This window comes from Neltuma alba, unplaced genomic scaffold, assembly GCF_004799145.2.
Source record: "Neltuma alba isolate B1F8T4 unplaced genomic scaffold, ASM479914v2 tig00004362_pilon, whole genome shotgun sequence".
NCBI classification, from domain to species: Eukaryota; Viridiplantae; Streptophyta; class Magnoliopsida; order Fabales; family Fabaceae; genus Neltuma; species Neltuma alba.
Window position 1 is genome coordinate 105,195 of NW_021633674.1, and position 7,707 is coordinate 112,901.

At 34.6% G+C, this 7,707-nt stretch overlaps 1 non-coding gene across 1 annotated transcript; it reads right to left on the reverse strand.

Moving 5' to 3' along the window:
- Nucleotides 1-6,658: 6,658 nt before the first annotated feature.
- LOC114744419 (U4 spliceosomal RNA) lies at nucleotides 6,659-6,808 on the reverse strand. The gene has a single exon (XR_003740099.1). It is a non-coding gene; the product is annotated as a U4 spliceosomal RNA (small nuclear RNA).
- Between the last annotated feature and the right edge of the window lie 899 nt (nucleotides 6,809-7,707).

Below are 7,707 nucleotides of genomic sequence, written 5' to 3' on the forward strand. Positions count from 1 at the left end.
GGGCTTCCAGGTACTTCTCGGCTCTCTTTTATACCTATTCTCTAGCCCTCGCCCTGTCATTAGCTGATGTGGGACATAAAACGAGAACTTGGCTGTCCTCTGTAACGTGCTCCAGTACACGTACGGTTATGACGGCCACGTCTTCACATGTACGGATGTACCTCTTTTTATTTAATAAAGCATCTAATTTACCCCTTAAACAGTCCACCGGATTCTGATTTAAGGCGCTGGGTAATGGCATTTGACATTCTATTGGTGAGAGAGAAGGGTCTCAAAATCTGTCCGAAAAAATTGGAATATCATCAACGTTGCTCTCGTACACCTTCATTAATAATATATTCCTAGGCGTTGGGTGTTAGCCAATAGAACCTTCAGAAAGTTGTATTCCTCTCCTTTATTATTGTGTTTCATGTTTAAAGGATTTCAGTGCATACTTAGAATTCTACAAATTTTTCAGTATGTACATGTTGTGTAGAATCATACTACAGTCTGAGTTATACAATAAGTGACATCAAATCAACCGAGAGAAAAGTCAAACATTTATTCATCTGTATCTCCAAAGCCAACTCCCTCAAACATATATACTCCCATGTCTTCTGTATAAGTAATTACTAGGATTTGAATTTTAAGTCATAAAAGCAATACTCCCTCTTATAAGTGACATTACGGAATACTAAGGAGATATGTGATATTCTCCAATCTCATTTTTATGGGTTTGTTGAATCCTATGTAACAACTAATTATTAATATTAAATACTCTTTTAATGGTCTTTTTCAATCACAATCCCAATTCCAATCTTTACCTCTTATTCTTAATACTTCGAATCAAATAGGACTTTAGTTTCGAGTTTCTTAAGTTAAGGGCCTGTTTGGGTAACATCCCAAACCATAGTTTGGGGTTTGGGTAAAAAAGTTGCCAAACAAGGGGCAAGATTAACAAACCATGGTTTTGAGTCAAAACCATGGTTTCAGAAAAAATGAATCCATTCTGCTTCTAGCTCAAATTGGAGAGTATGAATGTTCTTGTTAGAATAGATCTCAACCATAATATGACTTTAACACTCCTCAATTATTTTTTATAAATATATTTAATCTTATATTTTATAAATATATACACACATATTAATTATTTATTAATTATATTATCTTATATGTTATTAATTATGTTGGTAAAAAATATATTATTAACAATTTTATTCCTTCAAATTAAAATATATTATAAAATTCATCTTTTATGTAATTATCATATTAATTTATGTATTTTTTAGTAATTAGCATATATAAAAAACACTTCTGATAATAATTATCCAAACACTCTCACTTTATCAAAATTACTTTTTCACAAAATCTATTCTCCCAAGAATCTATTCTCTAAAAGCTATTCTCCAAATTATAGTTTGATTTTATCCAAACACCTTTTTAATTTACCTCCAGTTTAGGGTTCCTAATAGAACTCACCCTTAACTTCCTAGATTTTAAAGACTTATGTAAGATGAATTTCAATTGCTTGATTTTATCGAACACATATAATAAGATCAATACAGATGAAAGACGAAAACGAAGTTAACTAAACGAACACGAACAGATGGAATTAAAATACAAATCGAGGTGGATGGACTGGACTTGAGAGTTGAGATGAAGGTCTAGCTAGGGTTCTCTACTTACCATCATACACACAATTAGGGTGGTACTACTCTAGTCTTAAATATAAGACCCTTATACATACTAGTATAATGATTTTATATTTATGATCGGAGGAGTATAAGCACATCCTAATTCATATAACGCGGTTGTGTATGACTTAGTGAGGTAAAGGGTGGCCTCTGTACGAAGTTTTCAAATCTAGAGGATCAAAACTAAAGTCAGTCTTTTTGGTCAAGTTGATCAAATGTTACGTGCGCTACATGTATAGACTTGACGTTAATTGCTTTAATGTTTCCGCAAATATTAATATTTCATTTTACAAGACAGACCCAAAAAATTTAAAGTCTTCAATAAAATCGGGCAAAAGTTCCACATATAGTTTTTACTTTAATCTGAATAAGCTCCATATATAGTTGGCATGCCCTTTCGGCGTTCCTTTTATTTTACGGTAATAATCGCATAAAAACTTAAAAATTAATACATGCAATTTTTTTTGGTGATTTATATGAAATGTATAATTAAGATAGTTTTGATATGTTCAAAGCTTTAATCCGTCATTTAAAACAAATTACCGAAATCAAAAACGGTGAGCAGAAAAAAGTGTTCAGCTGGTAAAATAAAAGGCTTAGATTAATTTTACCATATATTGATATATATCTATATATATATATATAATTTCCTTGTGCATATGTATCTTAGGTCTTCAAATCTTAGATTAGAATTTCCTAGGGCATAAAGGTTTGATCTAGTGAAATCAATGTCAACAACAAGTTTTCTTCTTATAATATTCTAATTCATTTATTTATATTTTGGTTTCCCTCAGGGCGCCACCTGCAAATGAATAGAAACTCCTTGGCTTGTTTGAATTTTTTTTCTTTTGACCAACATTGTTTGAAAGCATGAACAATTGGGTTTGAACTAAGACTATAATTTGGAATTATTTCCCCCCGTTTTCTTCGCCTCTCTTCTTCCTCTTAATTATTCTATTCTTGTCGAATTCAAAATTATTATTTTATAAAACTATTAATTATTAAAAAAATAAATCCGAACTCTATATAAATCCAAAGCCACTGGCTAGGCATATAAACTAGATAAAGCATTATTTATTGCAGGTTCGATGGGTGTAGCCTCTCTGAACCGTTTTTTGATACTGCTTGTATTCATGATTGCCTCCCTTCTTCTTGTCATGCAGTCCATTCATGTCACCGCAGGTTTGTGCTAATTTATTCAATGTTATTATACGTAAAACGATATACTCCCTCCACTCCTATTTAGTTTGAGAGTTTATTTCGGTCATAAATACATGATTTTAATTCACTTTTTCTTTAAATTTATAACTTTTTTTTGGAACTCAAATTGAAGCTTATAAAATAGGCCATACCTCTCCCTAAATTTAAAACTTATAAATGGGACTAGTTAGCTCTCCTATATTAAGAACATGAGGGAGTAGTCTTTAATCCGTTTGGTATGAAGGAAATGGAGAGGAGGAGATGAGAGGAAAAATTTTAACCAACTTGATTTAAAAATTTGATAAAATGGGGTTAAAAGCTTTTAATTGATTTTCTTATTCTTTTATCTTAGATATTCTCTTTATTAAAATTTTATAATCCAACTTCTCTAATTTTTTAAATCAAACTCATCGCATTTGTTTCTCCCTTTTCTTGTTTCCAATTTTCTTATACCAAGTACAGGGTAACTAAACATTGTAGGTTTTTAGCCAAAAGGGAGCCCTTCCAGAAATTCTCAAGGGCGGTTTGTGTTCAGATCGAATCTATCTTTGTGTTGAATAACTTTGTTTTCCTTCTTTTAACTTTTACACAGAAAAGGCGACACCGAAAGTAAACTCGTTAAATATTGTGTACGGGAGTTTTGGTGATCATTTCACAGAGATGGCCAAGAGGATTAGGAAATTGGGTGACTTGCCAAGTCCGCCACCCCCACCGGCGGGATCTCCTCCGATGGGTCCGATAGCTATGTGAACAAATAGTATGTACGCCAAGAAAACATGTGTAAAAGACAGCCACATTGCAATAAACTATTTTTCAACTTGTACGAACTAGGGTTCGGTATAGCTAATAAACTTCTACTTGTTAGTAATTTAATGTAATGCAGGAAATTAAATATCAATCAGATCCCACCCTTCTTTTTGGTGTGATGTGCGAGCTCACTCATATATTGTTTTTATCATTTTTCCTAGTGATTTTTTTTATTTGCCAACATTCTTTTGTAGGCGATTCATATAGTCATATCAAATGAGTTCTGATAACAAATAAGTTGAAGTTTGAACCATTCTCAATACTTGAAGAAATCATTCTAGTCATTAGCCCCCCTTTGGCTTCCAAGACTCGAGCCTTCTAACTTGCCCTCTGGTAAATTATAAGAGGTGCTCAGGTTGTTCATAAACGTTGATCTTAATATGCTACCTCTAGTGCTTAATATATATATTTTAATTTTCCCTCAATACAAATATGAACATGGCATTTTCTTTGATTTTATTATTGGAAAATCACTCTCTGTGTTTGGAATGTATCTAAAAAGGTTTGGATCCTTGCTGGGTTACAGAGAGATTAGGTTGTTTTTTGATTTCACGGAGGCTGCTATTTGTAAATATTAAAAGTTAAAGACAGAAATCATTCAGCTCTCATTTAAGACGTAGATTGGGCGATAACTTATATATGGGTATATGTTTTTATAACAAATTAACATACTGAATGACTTGCTCGTTATGCTTATATAGCACACACTAGAATAAAAATCACGTTGAAATCTATAACCAAATGCAGAAATATTATGCAACAAGATTTGTCCAATAATAGATTTTTAATTTGTAGGCCATGCTAATTGATTTATTGGGCTTTGCCTTTTTCTTGTAGTCCAAGAAAAAAAAACTTTATCGTATCATCATCACACCACACCAATAGGAGTTGGGTTTAGCAGAAGAAGCTAGTTACTCACAATGTGACGAACCCACCAGATTCAAATCTTCGTTAGGAAAGATGCTCACATTTAATATTCGATAGTCTCTCAAATAGATGCCCTCCAAATCCATTATGCCATCGTTGGAGCGTATAAATTAAAATTGGATTGGGCAATATCCATGCGTCTCATAAATATGTAATTTTAATTCTAGGTTGACTCGTAACATTCAAATTCGATAGCTGCAAAAGACCGTGGTTGTTATTTGGACCAAGTAAAATACATATTTTTGAGGCAGTCAGACGTTAAACACACCTCATCATCAATTAATTTTCCTTTGAATTAATGTTGCGTTTTACGTGTTTTGTCCCTCCACAGCTAATTACGTTGAAAATTATACGCAACTAAACCAACCAGATTCTCTTTCAATCATGTGGCGGATATTGCTCTATAAATTGGTAGGCAACACCAAGAAGCAAGAAGCATTACAACGTCCTGCCAATTAATAAAGACGAGATTCATGGCTGCTGTGTCTTCTCTTTACCGATGTGTGATACTATTATCGATTGTGTTCACTGCCTCCATTCTTGTTATCATTCAGTCCGCCCAGGCTACCTCAGGTTTGTCTTTTGTTTGTCCCACCACAGAATATATACTGGGTAGTTACTAACTCTTTGTTTTGATTTGGATACACTCAAGGGCGTTTTTGGGATTTAGAAACCGGAAAAACACATGCAGTGCTATCTCCGGTTGTCCGTATAAAACTCATTTGACTAATTTAGAGAGATTAAAAGAATGAAATAAATTATTTAAAATATTATATTTATTGTTTTTCTTTAAACTAATTTGCTTGGCTTGTAAACTGATATACAATATAATAATACACATAATTATTTCAAAGAGACCGTATAACATATATTATAATTAATTATTTTTAATTTTTTTTAAAATTAGCTAGCTAAGCCTTAATATAAGGATCGAAGGCAGTATCAAATTTGTATAAATTTTAGGCATCCGAGTTAGGTATAATGGAAATTTACTCCAATCACGAGGTTTAACGTGTGTGGTGATGTGCTTGCAGGTATGAAGATGAGGAAACTGGGTGGGTTGCCAACAAGTCCACCTGTCCCCCAAGGTTCCGCTGGTTCGTCTCCGATTCATGACCGCTAGGCATTTATATTCATTCACACGCACACAATTAGAATCACAATATGTGATTAAAATGTTTAGTGATGGCATCGATCACCTGTATCCAAAAAAATTTTTTAGAAAAAAAGAAGCTTTAGCGTACTTCTCAACTGTCGAATGTCAAAATTAATCATTCGAATATTTTATTTGGAAACGCCGATCAAACAATAATATTACGTTTTTCTTTAATTCTTTCTTTTTGTTTTTATTTCACGTTGTTTTCGTTTCTTTTATCTTTTTCTTCTTTTGGGTATTGTAATGGCCTCTTGTTTTCTGAGAAATTAAACGCATTCATAAGGTGAATTTTAATTACATTTATCCAGCTCAAGTTGGCATGTGAAAAATACCATTCAATTAATTCAGATAAATCATTCCATACTTTATAAATTTAAAGTTAATAAACAAGCAAGTGTTTATTACAAAACACAAATAACGTCCAACCAGTGCCAACAACTAATATAAACACTTGTTCGTATGTCAAGGTAAAGATATTTATTTCTTGGTGATATAAGATTAAAATTATTTATACTTATTTGTCAACGGTACACTTCTTCTTTTTATTTATTATTATTGTTCAAGTAAAATTAATCTTAACTTTTTATTAATATTAACATGGAATACAGGTATTCGCCTCCTGTAAATTTTTCTGGTCCCATTCGCCGTAACTAAAATATTTCCTTTCTTTATAGATTTATATTTTATAGTGATAGCATGCGGGGTTGATTTCCTCCCAACCCTTCAACGTACCTTTAGATTCTACCTGAAATTTTAAGCCGATTTATAAATGGGCCTCATTAAGTACAATGGACATTCAGAACTTACCACCCCTCTATGGGCCCGAACAGCCCATTTAACTAGGCCCAAACAAAGACAAAGAACGAATTAGACAATTTGAAGTAAGGAATCGAAGGGCTTTACCCCAAAGGGAGCCCTTCCAGAAATTCTCAAAGGCCTGGGCCAAACCCAGGCCCAAGAGGGGGTTTGGAAATAGTTTTCAACCAGCAATCGACGCGCCTCGGTCAGAACCTCAGTGGTGCGTCCTTGGCCCAAGCGCAAAGACGAGCTTCCACTAACGTCTAGGCTCTCTTTTGTATCCTCGTCCTTTTCCTTAGCCGATGTGGGACATAAACGAGAAGGGAAAATTTCACTATAGGACTGTAGAAGACAATTAATCTCAAAGAGCCCCCAAAACTTTCTGAAACCTCACTGCAGGACCAAGAGGCCAATCTGATATTAATTCCACAAACGAAATGATGCCACTGCCCCTAGTAGGAGGGAACAAGTGCGGGAGAGTGTTTGCAAGGAGAACTAGCCAATTTGCAGAATAAATACATATGTTCACACGTGGAATCAGTCCGTTCACATGTGGACTGGTTCACCTGATGAATGCGTCCGTGAGGGAACAAGTGCGGGAGAGTGCATTTGCAAGGGAAACTAGCTAATTGCAGATGAATACATATATTCACACGTGAAATCAGTCCGTTCACATGTGGACTGGTTCACCTGATGCATGCGTCCGTGAGGGAACAAGTGCGGGAGCGCATTTGCAAGGGGAACTATAGCCAATTTGCAGAATAAATACATATATTCACACGTGGAATCAGTCCGTTCACATGTGGACTGGTTCACCTGATGCATGCGTCCGTGAGGAAACAAGTGCGGGAGAGCGCATTTGCAAGGGGAACTAGCCAATTTGCAGAATAAATACATATATTCACACGTGGAATCAGTCCGTTCACATGTGGACTGGTTCACCTGATGCTAAGGGTAGTGGCGTCATTTCGTTTGTGGAATTAATATCAGATTGGCCCCTTGGTCCTGCAAGAGATTTCAGAAAGTTTTGGGGGCTCTTTGAGATTAATTGTCTTGTGCGGTCCTACAGTGAAATTTTCCCAAACGAGAATTTGGCTGTGCTTTGTAACGTGCTCCGGTACACGTACGGTTATGACGGCCCCGTCT